General features: G+C 44.3%; 3 pseudogenes; 1 reads left to right on the top strand and 2 right to left on the bottom strand.

The window, feature by feature from the left end:
- Positions 1 to 352: 352 nt before the first annotated feature.
- Positions 353 to 17,462, bottom strand: part of LOC125534389 (geraniol 8-hydroxylase pseudogene) — a 68,960-nt pseudogene continuing 51,850 nt past the window's right edge.
- On the bottom strand, positions 13,103 to 14,089 carry LOC147987309 (uncharacterized; annotated as a pseudogene).
- Positions 14,103 to 16,345, top strand: LOC147987308 (uncharacterized; annotated as a pseudogene).

The following is a 17,462-nucleotide window of genomic DNA, read 5'->3' as shown; positions in this document are numbered from 1 at the left end:
CATTTGTCTTCTCTTTAATGCTCTCAATAATATCTCATTGAATGATCATCCACCATCCATCGCATGTGAATGAAATGTTGTATTTTTAAGAAACACATTTACTTTTTTGCAACATGGTGTTGTACAAACCTAAAATGTTAATCTGGGTGGCTAGGATGGCATGTATGAATACCTTTGTAGGATCAGCAACTTTATAACACAACATATCTCCGCGTAAAAACAACATATCATTCAACATGTGCACTGCGAGGAAGTCAAGTTTTGTAAAAGTTTAACTGTGACATAAATAATTGTATAAATTCCATGGGTGATACATTTGAATTATTACATAATAAAAACATTTAAAATAGTCTTAGTAGGGACACATTTTGTTTCTAATTCGAATCGGTGTTGGTACAATACGAAGAGGCACGACCTTCGTAAGTGATAGGCCAAACTTTTCTTCCATATCAATCCCATCCCTTTCAAGCTCAACAGGGAGACTCCACTTAAATTGATTTAACAACGAAGCGAGGACCAAATGCACCATCCTAATAGCCAATGGCACTCCAGGGCAGATCCGACGTCCGGCACCAAATGGAAGGAGCTCAAAATCGGCACCCTTAAAATCAACTGTTGAACCCAAGAACCTCTCTGGCATAAACTTCTCAGGTTCAGTCCATACATCATTATCTCGACCTATCGCCCATATGTTTATGAACACGCGTGAATCTTTAGGTATTGTGTAACCTGCTATTTGCAATGTTCTCTCGGGTTTGCGTGGCAACAAGAGCGGGCCAGGAGGATGAAGTTTAAAAGTCTCTTTTATAACAGCTTGGAGATAGGGCAACCGAACAATATCATCTTCATCAATGTTTATTTTGGATCCAATAACTTCTGCAAGTTCGTTGCAAGCTCTAGACATTGATGATGGGTTTTGGAGAAGCTCAGTCATTGCCCATTCCACCGTGCTAGAGCTTGTGTCACTACCAGCAGAGAACAAATCCTAACATGCAAATATAATGTCACGTCAATAGTCTAGTCAATATAGCTATTTAGATACACTAAACAAGCACAACATAGAGAGTACAAATGATTGTTTTCTATAGAAGAACTTAAATTCTCTTTGAACTACACATAGAGGTACTGTTTGGATGAACTATATAAGAAACAACTCATTGATTTGTGTTATAAGATTTTATATTCATTTCATTGCAGTATAGTAAAAAATACAACAAACCTGATTTGAAACAAAGGAAAAACATAGGAATTCTTGTTTTAAATGATTCAGTTCTTATATAGAGGAAAATTCCAGTGTACTCTTTGTAACACATGAGTAGCCTACCATGCATGATTCTTGTAAAAAAATTACGTGTGACTATTTTGTCTGAATTTTAGAGGCATAAACATGATTACATGAGTATCCAAATGGTACTTTTGATGTTATCATTGTTAGTGTTCCTATAGCATCAATAGAGTGGATAGTAGTACTGCAAAATTTCACCAAAATGTTGTCCATACATAGGGAAATAACGAAAAGTCTGATACTCTCTCTGATCCATATTACTTGTCGTCCAAACAGATGTATCTAGCACTGAAATACATCTAAATACATCCATTTAAGCGACAAGTAATATGGATCCTACGATCTATATACTATCAAACTCTTATGTTTATTCCTTGGTCAAAAAAATTGAATGTGAAATTTGTGGATATTAGATATCTTGATGCCAACATTTAAAAATAGAAATCTCAATCTCCAAGGCTGGCCATGTGCTTTGATCCCGGCGGACTCAGTCGGCAAGGCTAAACCCTAACACTAAACCCTAAACCCTAAATCACTACAGGAATCAGCTACTTTGCCATCAGCCACGGCAGACGGCAAAGGCAGGAACGGCGAATGGCAAAGGTCTTTGCCGTCTGCCGCTGACGGTAAAAGGCTCCGCAAAGTAAGGATCGGCAAAGAGCTACTTTGCTGTCTGCTTTCGGCGACTGGCGGCAAAGGGGCCTTTGCCGTCAGCAGCTAACGGCAAAGAAAGCAGACGACCATAATTACGCTGTTAGTCCGTTAGGTGGCTAACGACAGCCTTTGCCGTCCGCCGCTGACGGCAAAATTTGTTCGGCCTTTGCCGTCCGCCCAATGATGTTAGCTGGACATCACTACACGGCATGCCTTTGCCGTCAGCCACTGTAGGAAAAAGCTTTGCCGTCCTCCGCTGTAGGCAAACTGGCCAAATGGGTCAGTTGCCAGGAGGCAGATGTGGCCGCTTTGCCATCCACGGCTGTCGGCAAAGGTGGCTTTGCCATCAGTGGCTGACGACAAAGATCCTGCTTTGCCTCATTTTTTCTGTTTTTTTAAATGCAACAATTTTGACAGCAAATATATATGACATATATATATATATATATATATATATTTCACAGGGCTATTTAACAGCAAACATATGACATATCCAGCACATAAGTTTCATCGTACATACATATATAGTTCCATCAAGTTGCACATACACATTGTTCCATCCATACATATTACAATGCAAAGTTTCATCAAGATAGCAAGTTCCATCATAGCAAGCTAGAAGAATACTTGAAGAGAATGAAAGAAAAAACAAGCACTCCATAATTGCAAGCTAGCTTCTGTGAAGTGAATGAAATCTGCAAAATGGCAAATAAGAAAGTTAGAAAAAAGGTGACTAGAAGAAGAAGACTAGAACAAGAAGTATATGTCATTTATGAGCTAACTTAGGTGAAATGGATCATATATGTGCTAACTAAGTTGAAATGGGTCGTTTATGAGCTAACTAAGGTGAAATGGATCATTTATGAGCTAACTTAGGTGAAATGGATCGTTTATGAGCTAAATTAGTTGAAATGGATCATTTATGAGCTAATTTAGGAGAAATGGATCGTTTTTTAGCTAACTTAGGTGAAATGGATCGCTTATGAGCTAACTTAGTTGAAATGGATCGTTTATGAGCTAACTTAGTAAAAAGCATCATTTTAGAGCTAACCTAGGTATGATGGGTCATTTTGGAGCTAACCTAGGTAAGATGGTTCATTTTGGAGCTAACCTAGGTGAAATGGGTCATTTTAAAGCTAACGTAGGTAAAACGGACCATTTAGGAGTTAATCTAGGTAAAATGGATCATTTATAAGCTAACTAAGGTAAAATGGGTCATTTTAGAGCTAACATAGGTAAAATGGATCGTTTATGAGCTAACTAAGCTAATTATGCAATTTTTGACATAAGTAAGCTAAGTACAGACCGTTTTAGAGCTAACTTAGGTAAAATGGATGGTTTTGGAGGTCAGTAAGCTTATTAAGTCATTTTGGAGGAAAAGAAGCTAACTCTAGGTCATTATGGTAAGCATATTGGAGGAAATAAATCTAAGTCTAGGTCTTTATGCATTTGTTAAGCAAAACACTAGAGAAACTTACCGTGATCTGGAGGTGTAGGAGCGGGCTGGCTCATGCCGGTAGCTGGAGAAGGATCGTGCGATGCTTGTCTGGAGTTACGCTGCACCAAAGATCATTTCCAATGTCTCATTAGCATGATGACACTCAAATATTAAGACTAGCAAGTAATGTCCATTCAAATTAAACTCACCATGGTCCCAGGAGCAATCACTGGCACCGGCGGAGCGGTCTGACCGCACTTCTCACACACAGACTGTACATTTGGTTTTGACAACTCAGTCATACTAGTTAGTAATGAGACAAACACTAGATGAATGTTTTGGCTAATCTGCAGAAGAAACTTACCACAAGGAGCTCGTACATGACCCTTGCCTGCATGTCATTCCGTGCCCTCTCCTCCTCCAACATCTTTGTCGTCCTCTCCTCCAACTCCCGCTGCCTCTCTGCCGCCTCCACCAGAAGTTTCTCCGTTCTATCTCTCTCACTCTGTATAGTAGCCTGCAACACCACTCACATGACCGTTTGTAATCATTGATGGAAGCGCACAAAATGTAATGGAGAAAGATAGCTGAGTACGTATGACTAACCTTGAAGGCGAGTTGGACTGGACGTTCACGAGGCCTTATCTTAGGAGCGGAGCTCGACTAGCGCGCCTTGATCTCCGGGAGAGTGTTAGGACAATGGATAAGTCCATCTCCCATGGGACCTCCCGCCACTAGATATCATCAGCAGCTCTGTATCAATGGGACCCTGGCTCGGGTTAAAGTCCTCCCCTTTCCTAGGCTTCCCCTCATCTCTATATTTCATGAGCTTGTCGTGGGAGGAGATGTTGGTGAAGTTCTTTGGATCATCGAGGTCAGACAGAGAGAATGCCTTGGCTTTCTTGTAAGAGGCAGTGTGGGCCATGGCATACAGGTCGTACACCTCTGGCACCTTATCCGCCTTATTGTAGCATGCCTGAAAGAGAGAAACAAAGTAAATTAGTAATTAAAGGGCTAAAGCTAGCATGATGAATGAATTGCATGAATCATGAAGCAAACCACATACCCAGTTCCGCCCGAACTGATATAAGTTGGAGCTGCCTTGATGGTGTGGCACACCTTCCATTTGGGCACGTTTGTCCTTGGCCTCGTTGTGGAGGGCTAGCCATTCTTTTGAGCACCACTCATTGACCAACACCTCCCAACAATCCATCTGATCTGCACACCATCTCGGAGGGGCCTAAGTTAGCAAATAGAAACTTGAGCGCTACGACTATGAATTACTAAATGAAGGAACTAAGTACAAGGCCTTAAGAATTACCTTCATGTACTCCTCCTTACTCAAGAACTTCTTGCGGCACGCCGGCTTGGTCTTCTTGATACCACGCGAGGCATAGTAGTCTCGAACAGACTACACCCGAGCCTCGTGCCGTAAGTTCTGTAGTAGGCGCTTGCAGACGTTATCGATAACATTTGCCGCTTCCTCCTCGTATCCCTCCTCACACCTGTAGAATGTCTGCAATCAAATGAGACAATATTTATTAGTACAATTAACAACTAGCTAGTTGATGATTTTTAATTGTGTAAAGGAGAAATTACCCACAACTTTCTGATCACCACGTCTGCCCTCGTCTTGCACAAGACACCGTCAATAATCTCACCCGGCGGGGCCGAAGCAGCCAAGTAGTGCTCCCAACTCAATCCAAGCTTTGGAAGCCGACCCTCAGCAGGCAACGTGACAAACCCCGGGAAGTTTTACCGACAAAGAACTCCAAGGACGGAGTTGGGCCGGCGGACACTATGATGGTGGTCCGAACCCCTGCAGCATGACAAGGCCAACGCATTAGTTATTTGAAGAAACATGAATGCGGAAGGTACAAAAAGATTAAATGCACTTACCTCTCCCCATCAGGGAAAATCAACCACCTCTGCTTGCGGGTCGCCAGCACAGATGGGAGCCGTGTACAACAATGCTGGTAGACGGTGCCCCCCTCCTCCTCAATATCAGTCGGCTCCCCGCCATCATCAGCATGGCCACTCGGCTCCTCAAGCTGATCCGGCCAGGTACCCCATCCAAACATGTGCTCCTCTGGGGTCTCGTGGGCCGAAGGCCCGTGGACCGGAGGCTCGTGGGCCGAAGGCCCGTGGACCGGAGGCTCATGGACCGGAGTCCGTGTAGCCTCCTCCTCGGACGAGTCCACCCTAGCAGTCACGTGCTCGGGTGAAACAGCTGGGGGTGGCGGCGAGGAAGGCGCCCTAGCAGTCACCGTACGTCCTCTCCCGTGACCACGTGCTCCAGCTCCTCTCTTCTTCTTACCTCGTCCCCTGCTGGGCACCGCGGTCAATGAAGAAGGGCCCGACGGTGTCGCCATACTGTCCAGCAATGCTCGGAGGAGAGGTGGGTGTGGAATGGAAGACCTCTCACCACGCGCCGACGAAGAAGGGGCCTCGGAGCGCTCCCGACCAGCACCCACCATCTTTCAACACCTTCCATGACAAAGAGCAAACGAAATTAGTACAACATAAAAAAATACCAACATGAATAATAATATGTATATCACTTAAGTGTATCATCATCAAGTACAACATAAAAAAATTGAATACCTGACACTACTAATAATCCCAATCAGTATCATCAATAAATGCATAATTGTAGCGACCCGACCTCACATGGTCAAGTCTCTATGCTTCAGTGTCATCCCTGGATCGGTAATGCTGACACACACAGTACTCGAAGGATTTATAACAGAGTAGCAATCACACACTTATTACATCGAATGTCTCAAGAGAGAGAACTTATTACAACAATATGGCTTAAGGCCATCTAATACGATAACAACGGAAGGCTTGGAAGATAAAGTGAGTCCATCAACTCCAACGACATAGCTGAGCTACACGGCAACAACCTAATGAACCTTACTCCTCGTTTGAAAAGTCCGCAACATAATACGTTGCAGCCCGAAAACGGGTCAGCAGATGGAATATGCTGGCAATGTAACCTAGTAGAGCAAGAACAAAATAATGCTATCACTACATGCATATTTGGCTGGTGGAAAGCTCTATGGTTACAGTTTTGCGAAAAGCCAATTTTTCCCTACAACAAAGGAATAGATTTTTATTTAACTATCATGATAGTTGAAACAACATTGAGAAGGTTCCTCCAACTCAATCCCAATTAAAGTGATTAACAACCCAACAATATTAGTTAAACATGATGAGATACTTTTGATAACCCAAGTACTAGATACTCAAGAATTGTCCATAACCGGGGACACAGCTAACCATGATTAGATTGTACACTCTGCAGAGGTTTGCGCACTTTTCCCCACAAGACTCAATCGCCTCCGTTGGATTTCTCGCACTATAGGGTGTTTGAGAAACAAATGACCGAGACACAATCTTTCAGAAACATTAACTCTCTACTCCGGACAGACCATACCAAACCTACATCCCACTACCTGCTGATCTGCCTCTTCAAGAGCTTCACGTAACTTACTCAACTATGCTAGAGCCCATAATAGCTTGTGGCTGCACACGGAAGTTTCTAGCATGAATCATCTCAGTTCCCTTTGAACCTGGGTGGCGGTCCATAGGAAGATCACACGGGTACCCCGGGATTTCCAAAAATACAGGCAACACTGGGTACTCCAGGAGCCTCAATCCACCCAGATTTTAATTTAAGTTGCCACCTTAAGTTGAACCATTAATTAACAAGCTCACATCTGTCATGGATTTCACTCAAACCCAAACCACGTCTATGAGCATAGCATAGCATAGCATAGTAATAGAAGCAACGCGTAGAAGTAACTCCTAAGGGTTTGAATATGGCAGGGTAATAGGTTCTACCTCATCAACTACTTCCCAACCACAAGTTAATGACATCCTAATCATGCAATGTTTGAGGATTTGAACTAATGCATAAAAACTGGGTGATAAAAGGGCTATGATCAAAGTGTTACTTGCCTTGCTGAGGATCTGCGAAACCTAGGGACTCGTAGTAGCACGCTTCGCACTCCGGGTGTTCTATCGCAAGGAAACAATAGCATACATAAGTAACAAGCAACGATGCACAAGAAAAACTCAAACAAAAGAGGTTGACCAGAAGTTTCAACTTAAGAACTCCGGTTCGCAAAAAGAATCAAATCAAACGGAGCAAAGAAACTCAAACGGTGAAAGAAAGAAGCTTCGTTTACTAATCTGAAACTAGGTCAAATTTTACAGTAGAGAAAACTTGTTTGAGTTGGTTAAACGAAAAGAGGGTTTCAGGATGAAACTCTAGGCACTTCATCGCCTGATTCCGACTAACGAGCGAAAAGAAAAACAGAACTAAGATCGGATCAGAAATCGCGATCAGAGAAAAATCGTGGAATAAATCCGATAAAAGAAAACTCACGAGCAGACTAACGAACGAGCGTTCGTTAGCTGTAACTAACGGGCGAAGAACCGTTCATTAAAACGAACGTTCGGACGAACGTCCGCTAACTAGAAGAACCGAGAAAAACCGGCGAATCCAAAAAAAGGATCTAGGGTTTCTAAAAAAACAGAACGGTCTTTATAAAAAAAACCGGTGGCGGGGCGCGGCGGCTATCTCCGGCAAGAGGTCCGGCGGGGCGGCGGCTTAGGGGCAGCGGCGCTCGGCAGCGGCGGCGGTGGCTAGGCGGCGCGGGCGGCGGTGGTGGTGTGGTGTTGGGGCGGGGTGGCGGCGTATATAAAGGGGCGGGGGCGGCGACTTGGAAGAGGGGGCAAGGCGCGGCGGAGGCGGAGTCCAACTCGGACTCCGGTCCGGGTGGCGGCGGCGGCAGCGCGCGCGTAGGAGGCGGCGGCGGTCTGGCGCGGCTGGGCCTTAGGCCCAGTCGGCGCGGGAACCCTTCTTTTTTAAATAATTTCACCGACCGAAATAAAATCCTAAAAAAAATAAAAAAAAATCTAAAAATGCCAAAATAAATTTTCACCGTCTAAATAAAATATTAGAATGAGATGAACATTTTCTTGGCCCTAAAATGCAATTTTGAAAAACGTGCAATTTTTCTAATGCAAACAAAATTGCAATAACATCCAAATAAACAAATATTTGATTTTAATATTTTTCCTCCAATATTTCAGTTATCTTGGAGAATGTCGTGGAATTGTCACGGCAGATGTCCTTAGTGTCAGGACTTAGTCGCGAGGCCAATGCATCTATGTGGTAGCTTGAGAGGGGTTGAGCGGGACGAGACATGCGATGTTTTTACCCAGGTTCGGCCCCTCACGGTGGAGGTAAAAGCCTACATCCTGCTTCATTGATATTGATGATCATGATCATGGTTACAAGAGTGCTCTATCTCGAGAGCTATTGTCTAAACCTAACTTGTCCAACTTGTGGAACCTGTCAATCTTGTCCCCCCTTTGGGGAGCCCTGCCCCTCCTTATATATGTTGGAGGGGCGGGTTACATGTAGAGTCCTATTAGGATTAGGACTAGTCTATCTCTAATACAAACCGGATATAAGTCCAGGTCTTAACTCCTTGTAGGACAAATATTCCTCATGCCTTTCCTCTTAAACCGGCCCACCGTTAAACGTGAACCGGCCTTCTGGGCCTTGGGCCTTGTCATCCATCTGTCCCGCACGCCGGATCACCAGTGAGTCATAATGACCAGGTGGGTTGCTTGTAAACCGCCAGGTCAGGGTGGGTCGCCAGTAACTCGCCAAGTATCAGCGGGGTCTTCAGATAAACCGCCAAGTCCGGCCGGGTTAACCTCCGGCCGGTTTACACCGCGGGGTATATCCCCGACATTAGCCCCCAAGTTTAGCTTGGATTTATTCATGGTAAACTTATGCTGCAAAATAAACACAAGAACAAATTTGACAGGTTATGCTCCGGGTTAAGAATATTTGTAAACCGGTACCTGATCATCCTTAAGTCCTTGTTATTTCCTCCTTCTGGGAAATCCGGGTCAACAGACTAGCTTCATAATCAATTTGCCGACATTGGCTTGTCACCAAGAAATATTGTGAAGAATAACTCCTTTGATTCAGCTCCGCCGGTTTAAGAAATACGGGTCTGAAAATACTTATCTGATATTCAGCCGGTTTGAAGATGTAAAACTTGCCGGTTTAATATTACCAAAATGGCCGGTTTATAAATATTGATGGCACCGGGTCATAATTGTTGTCAACACCGGGTTATGTAATTGATCTTCCTGATGTGCTCAAAATTGATAAAATGAAGATATTCCTCCTTTATATGCATAATACCTGTAGCCCCCAAGTCTTAAGAGGAGAACATAGTGATAACTTAAGACTTGCTCATTAAGTGTTTCAATCTTGAAGAAATCCGGTTTGTTCATCTCAAAACTGAATACTCCATATATGTAGCCCCCAAGTGCCGGGTTGTCATGTTTACAGCCACCTGGGACTTGTAATTGCTTGATGCTCATAAAAAACTTCAACTAGTGTAGCCCACAATGGCCGGCTTAATACGATAATATTGAGCTGGGACTCGATGTATTCTTCAATGAAAATAATATCATATGATGTAACTCCCATCATGGGGCTTGAACCCACGTCCACAAGGTTAAGAGCCTTGTGCTTTACCAACTGAGCAGTGGACCCTTCGATATAATGGATTAAAAGCTTTGTACCTCGAATTGTTGACATGAGCAATTGGTAGCCCCCAAGGGCCGGCTCATTACGATTTGATGATTCGGGTCTTCAATAAGACTAGTAAAAATGACTTTGCATTAGCCCCCAAGTGTCATGGTGCATGCTTGCAGCGACATGAGACTTGCATGTAATCTTAGTTTGAATAATGTAGCCCCCAAGTGCCGGGTCGTAAGCCTGCAGCGACTCGGGACTATTCCTTCCATTGTACTCCCTCCGTCCCGAAAAACATGTCGCGAGGGAAGTTTTGCAAAAAAGCCCTCCAGTTTCTCCCAACCGAACCCGCGCTCCTCGTCTTGCTCCTCCAACAGAATCCCCAGCTCCGCTGCTCCCCGCCGCCATAACTTCGCTCCTCCACGCCGCCGCAGCTGCCCTGTCCCCGCCGCCACAGCTCCCCCGCTCCCCCGCTCCCCTGCCGTAGCTGCCTGCTGCTCCACCGCCGCAGCTGCCACTCGCCTGCCTCACCAAGCTCCCCCCTTCGTCATAAAAATTTTCGATTTCCCCAGCTACCGCCGCGCTCTGCTTCGGCTGTGTCGGAACCGGCGTCGGCGAGCCCGGAGGCGTTGGATCCGGACCACCAACAACAACCTCATGTCTTGGGGTCGAGCGTGGTGGCGGCGGAGCAAGGATGGAGTCCGGCAAGGGCGGTGCAGACCGGCCACGGGGCTCGCTGGAGAAGGAGTTGAGGGATGGCAGCGGCAGCAAGGCCATGGAGGCAGGGTCGACGGAGTGGCAGACGGCAGAGCAAGGCCTTGGCGGCTTGGCTGTAGGCGGGCGCTTGATGCGTCGTTCCCGCGCAACAGAAGCAGGGGAGGCCAGCGGGGTCTTGGATGGCGACACGGGACCTGACAGCAGCTTGGCGCGGGCGCCGGGGCCGCCGGAGTTGGCCCCTCTGGTGGTAGCGTGGGGAGGCACGGCGCGGAAGGGAGGAGGCGGGCGACGGGAGGCTGCAGGGGCGACGCGCTCGGGGAGGGAGAGTGGGGATCGGGAACGAGGGGGATGGAGCTCGCGGCGGCCATTGACAGCCAGTGCATTGGGATGGATGCAGGAGAGGTGCGTGCGTGCTTGCTTGCTGACCACCATGGTTCTGTCTCTGTTCTTTGTCCTGTAAGTGCTGGTGTTGCTTCTTCAGATAAGTGGCATGGAAGTGCTGGTGTTGCTTCTTCGATCTGCTGTAGCCCAAGGAGCAGGAGGTCCTGGTGCTGGAGGATGCACATGGCAAGACCAATCTCAAGGGCCTCTCCAAGGTTTACTCTGCTCTAACAAATCAGCCTCTTTTCAAATTACACAGAGAATTGCAGAAAAGTTATGTTTGTTGTGTGTATCACAAATTCAGTTTTAGTTCCAGTGAAGTTTCTTGTCCTTTAAGTTTATTCTTATCAAAAACAAATTCAACTAACCAGCCTCTAGAGCATGTAGTTTCCCAATAATCTTATCTAGCACTTCTTTGGATCTGTTAATAAGCAGACACCTCAATTTTGTAAGCTTAACAATACTGGATGGTAGCTCTTTTACACCAGTTGCCCTCAAATCCAGCATCTGCAGACGTCGTAGTTCAATTGAGTATCTTGCAGTTGTTCAGACATTCTGAAAAATAATGAAATGTAAAGACTTAGTTATGCTGGCCTGAGGATTATAATCAAAGACTAGCTTAACAATTGATGGAACATGTCAATTACACAGCAGTTTATAGTCAGGAAAAATATGACATGGTCTTACTTTCACTAGTTCATTCAGGAGAGGCAAATGGGGTCTTCCAAAGATTGGATGACATAACTAGACAAGCATACAGATTAGCAAAGGCCTTGCTTGCCAAGAGATAATCAATCTCGGTAGGAATGCAACAAGCAAGTGATATCAAGTGATATCAACAAGCAAGTGATCTGACCAAGCCAGCAATGAATAGTGAACATTGGTAGAGTTTTGCTTGATGTTATACTGCTGTCCCAGTTTGAAACTGAAAATTTGCAAGAGTTTTGCTTCATTTTTTTCTATTCACAGTACAAGTCCAAACCTGTATTGATAGTACATGTTCTATTTTTCTATTGTTGATCAGATCTATATTTGGATTATAAGTTAGCCCAAATTCAGTTTTAATCCAAATTATTCAAATAAATCCAAATATTTTAAATTAATTCAAATAACTAAAATCAATTCAAATAAATCCAAATAACCCAAATTAATATAAATAATCCAAATTAATCCGGTTAATCTAAATAACACAGATAATTCAATTAATCCAAATAACCCAAATTCCAATAAATTCCAATGAGGAGTTGATATACAAGGATTAGACAAGGCATACACAAGGACATGACATAATGGCCTCTTTGTCCCCTTTTGACACAAGATTACACAAGACATACACAAGGAGCACTTGGTATCAACAACTACCTGACTACATGACATAAGGGCCTCATTGTCCCCTCTTGGCTACATTCTTTTCCTTTCTCTGGCCATTTCTTCACTTCACTTCCCTTCCCTTCCCTTTAATTTTCTTTCTTTTCCCTTCTCTAGCCAATTCTTTCCTTTAATTTTCTTTTCCTATTGCAATTTCCATTTCTTCTATAATGGCCCTAGTATCAACAACTACCTGACTATCGCAATATACACCGGTTATTTCCATTCCAGCATTCTGAAAGCGATCCTTGTGCAAGTGGGGCAACTTATATTGATTTCCTCCCTTGTCTTTCATAACTTCAAACATAACTGCTTCTAATGTGATAAAGCTTCTGTGCAACTTGTCGGGATCGTAGTTCTCGAATTCCTCTTCCACACCCTGTACCAGTTCCTGGATGTTTGTAGGTGATCTGCAGTCGGTTAGAGACTGGAGAGAGCTATGGAAGCAGAGGTCCAAACAATTTAACTTAGGGCTATTTGGGGGTTGTTGTAGCAATCGGATGTCAAGATCAGTTTGTTCCACAGCTTCTCGAAAAGCTACATCATTGGGAAGGACATGAGGCTTTGCGTTATCCTGTTGGATGAATATTGTTGCTCCCTCATCATCGTCAGTCCACTTATCTTGAATTGCCGGGATAACCTTACTGATTAGATAATCTCTGCACACAGGCCTGGTTACTTTCACTTATGTCAACACTTTTGTTCCCTTTGTTCTGTTTTGACTTGTCCGCTTTGCCTCAGTCTCTTCGACAAATGCCCAAATGCTGATCTTCCCATCGAATGTTAGCTCCCCCTCATTGTTATATCGAGGCTTGGCAACAGCTGTTAGGAACATCACCTTCCCAATCCTGTGAGTGTTTGACACGGTGCGCTTCAGTTCGGGTTCTCCTGGAAGTACATAGTAACTATTCTTCACTCTCGTCATGTCAAACCACTTCTCATCGATGTGAACCATATTCGTCATTGGTTTTAACATAGCCCGAGAAGTTGAGATCGAATTGTCATCGACCATGGACATACAAAATTTCAATCTCGCAAGCTTCTTCTCTAGCTTGAGGTGAGGCTTCACGGTGCTTGTGATGCGGTTGAGCTCATTCAACTGGAACCTCTTATGTAGGGTCGATCGGGCCACACCTAGAGACCGTGCCAGAGATCGAATTGTTCTTCTTTTATTCAGTGGGATTGTTGAGGTCCTCTCTAGATCCAGCTCCTTTCTCTTTCGGCCAGACCTTCCTAGCTTCTTGCTTGAGACATCTACTTCTTTGCCATCGGCAATTTGCTTTTTAGCCTATTCCCAGATTCTTTCAATAGATCGTACACTTATGTCCAACAGGTTTGAGACTAGCAGCTTGTCGTCTGGTTGAATAGACCCATCTCTGAGCTCGATTACTAGCAAGGCAAAGTAAACACCATGCCTCTCCTTATCTGACAATTCTCTTCTCTTCTCTTGAAGTATCCAATTCATAACTTCATCCTCTTCTTCTTGAGCTTCATCCTCTTTCCCTTCATCTTCTTGAGGCATCCAGTTCATATCTTCATCGTCTTCCTCTTGAGGCATCAAGTTCAAATCCATAACTACATTCTCTGCCACTTGAGGTTCCTCCTCTTGAGGCATCAAATTCAAATTAATACCTTCATCATCTTCCTCTTGAGGCATCATGTTCAAATCCATACTCCTGCTATCAATGAAAAAAGATGAGTACATCATGGTACCATAACAAGGATACACACACAAAAAATGAGTAGAATGACAGGAGTGTTGCAAGCATTACAAAAATGTGAACTACTGACTAAGAAATGTTATGACTAAGAAATGAAGCTGCTCCTTTGTAACACCATTTCATTTCTTATGAAACTTCCAACTCCTGTCATTTCAGAAAGAACTCCAATCCATCATGACCAATTTTGAAGTTTATGTCATTAGTTTATCAACTTCATTTTTTATGACTAATTTTGCTTAACTTTATGTAATGCTGTTAAGTGATCTGCTGCTGTTTGTGGTACAACTCCTGTTAATTTCAGAACATTGTGACCTTATTGCCATTGTGAACAGGGCAAGACCCATCTCAAGGGCCTCTCCAAGGTACACTAGTGTCAATAATACGCTTACTCTGCTCTAACAAATGAGCCTCTTTTCAAATTACACAGAGGATTGCAGAAAAGTTATACTCCTCTAACAATTCAGTTTTAGTTAAAGTGAAGTTCCTTGTTCTTTAGGTTTATTCTTATCAGAAACAAATTCAACTAACCAAATTAGTGGTTTTCTATCATTTTGGTATTGCCTAGGTGACTGGGTATATATAGTGGAAATAAACTGAAAAAGAAGAAAAACAACAATCAGTAAGATCTCAATAATACTCACGCAACAACAATCAGTAAGATTGAGATCTTCTTGCAATCTTTGTTTACAACAGCACACAGAGATTACTAGTGAACTTTTACACACAAGCATGAATTTGTGTACTGTGACTATCTACCTAGCTACTGTTCTGAATCTCCTATGTACTGCTTCTTCCTTCTCCAAGATTATGACATGACAAGTGCTTAACAGATTTGGAAATACTTTGGCATGGTTGAACTGATGCTTATTTTTGTTTTTCTCTCCGCAGGAGCAGATTTTAGTTCAGTTAGATTTCAGTTCAAAAGCAGATTTTGTGTTGCAATCATCACACTTAGGAGTAGTTTGTCATTTTAAATGGTCATTTAGTTTCAGTTCAGTTAACACTTCCTTGCTTCAGTAATTAGTTCCTTATATTGTCCAACATATTTGAATTAGTTCCTGATATTGACATTAATTTTTCATGTAGGCTCAATGCTCCTGATATTAGAGCAACTTTTCATCTCTGAAACTTTTAGCCTCAAATTGCAGACCTCCTGATATTGGTGCATCCCTTGAATAACAAAATATGCAAAAGGCTGGGAGGTCTGAACTCTAGCCTATACCTTTTGTGACAAATTTATAGAGGGCCATCTTGAAGCATCTTTACTATAGGAGTACTCTGTTTAGAACATGGAGCAAATTCAGTAGACATTTTTACAAGAATTCAATAGATTTCTTCATTTGGATAGGAGTATTTTTCTGCTCCATTTGCCAATTGGATCAAGATGCTACTCTACTTCACCATAAGCAGAAGTATTTTTCTGCTCCATTTGTCACACACAGTTTTACATCACCATCATAAGTAGAAGTACCAATTGAAGTTTTACATCACCATCTCACAGTTTTACTGTACCTTCTTCAGGGTGCAGAGTAGCAGCAACAGCAGCACAGGCAGGGTCAAGGAGCAGCAACACGGGCAGCTCAATGGAGCAGCAGCAGCACAGGCAGGGTCAGTGGAGCAGCGGCAGCATGGGCAGGGTCAGTGGAGCAGCAACAGCACGGGCAGAGACCACCGGCGACAGGGGAGAAGCAGCCGCACGGGTGCGTTGGCAGGGGAGAAGGAGCAGCACGGGTGCGCGGGCGTGGGAGATCAACGAGGTCGCGCTGGAGATCGAGGATCACGTGCGTGAGCTCCTGGTCCACCGGATCATGGAGGCAGGCTCCGGTGACGCCGGTAGGGGATCACGACGGCGCACGCGCCGGAGCTCGAAGAGGATGCGCGGGAGGACGAGGAGGATGTGCGCGGGCTTCAGGAGGATGCGGGGGAGCTCGAGGAGGGACGCGCACGGCCTCGAAGAAGACGTAGCGGGAGATTCCGGCAACGCACGCAGGTAATCGCAGCGGGAGGGGACCGTGGCGGCGCAGGTCTGGGCTGCGGCGGTGGAGGAGGTAACTGCCGATGGCGGCGAGAGCATGTACTTGGCGACGGCGAAGGAGCTCAGCTGGGCTCGCCGGCCCCTGGCGAATCACGCAGCTGGATGGCGCCGGCCCCTGGCGACGCGCAGGCGACGGACGGAGGAAGAAGACGGGGTGGAGGGACTTGTTTGAAACACTTTTGAAACCATGAGGTTTTTTTTGCAAAATTACCAGTGAACTACGCCCGCGACATGTTTTTTGGGACGGAGGGAGTAGAATAAATCATATCCATTGATAAAATAATAGCCATTGCGCTAAATCGACTTTGAATACCTCATCTGTTGATAACCATAATAAAAAATCCAGCCATGTTGGCTATTTAAAGATTTGAATAATATACTCAATGATTTATAAGCGCATAATTCCAATGGTGCAATCCAAATATATACTGGCGACTTATAGTCCAAAGCCAGGTCGGTTCAATAAACACCGGTGATTTGTAATTATGCTTTATTCAACCTGTTTCTGCATACAACAAGTTTAAAGTGTCCTGGCGGTTTACCGCCGGACGGGTCATAATGCCCAACATATAACCCGGTTTATAACCAAGGCTGCACTTAAGAATAATCAAATATGAAATATATCATACCTGTGACATTGAATCACATTGTTGGTTTTACCAACTTTTTGTAGTAAAGGTGATAACCCCAATCTCGAGTACTGATAACTCTTTCCTTATTGTGTCGGTTTATGATAAAACCGTACCGGGTTATGATAGACACCGGATTATCCATATATAATACTGGCGACTCGTAGTCAAACCAGACCGGGCTGATAGTCTCCAGATTATAACTTGATCGTGTACTGACAACTTGTAGTTGAAAGCTGAGCCGGGTTGATAAACACCGGTTTACTCCATAATAAGATGGTAACATAAAATAAAACCGGGCAGATAGTCTCCGGATTAAGATTTGACCGTGTCCCGTCCATTTGTAATTGACAGTCGAACCGGTTGAATAAATGTCGGTTTAAAAACGCAACAAAAAGAAAGAAATATCTATCAAAGAAAATTGTGAAGCAAAGGCAATGATAAAACCGTTGCAAAAAGAGGCTTATTTGAGCTGATCAGATGGCGTTACCATGGTCGGACACGACCAAGCTCCCGATAGGTGTAGCTATGGTTCAAGTCAGCCAGTTCCCCAAATGAAACCGTGGCATTTATGCCGATCAAGTGGCATGGCAATGGTTCGGGTTCGACCAAGCCCCCAAGTGATTCTGTGGCCTTAGGCCGATCAAGAGGCATGACTGG

The sequence above is a fragment of the Triticum urartu genome, chromosome 2A (genome assembly GCF_056163025.1).
Source record: "Triticum urartu cultivar PI428250 chromosome 2A, HENAU_Tu73, whole genome shotgun sequence".
NCBI classification, from domain to species: domain Eukaryota; kingdom Viridiplantae; phylum Streptophyta; class Magnoliopsida; order Poales; family Poaceae; genus Triticum; species Triticum urartu.
The sequence above is the reverse complement of the archived record's forward strand: the minus strand, read 5'-3'. Positions and strand labels throughout refer to the sequence as shown.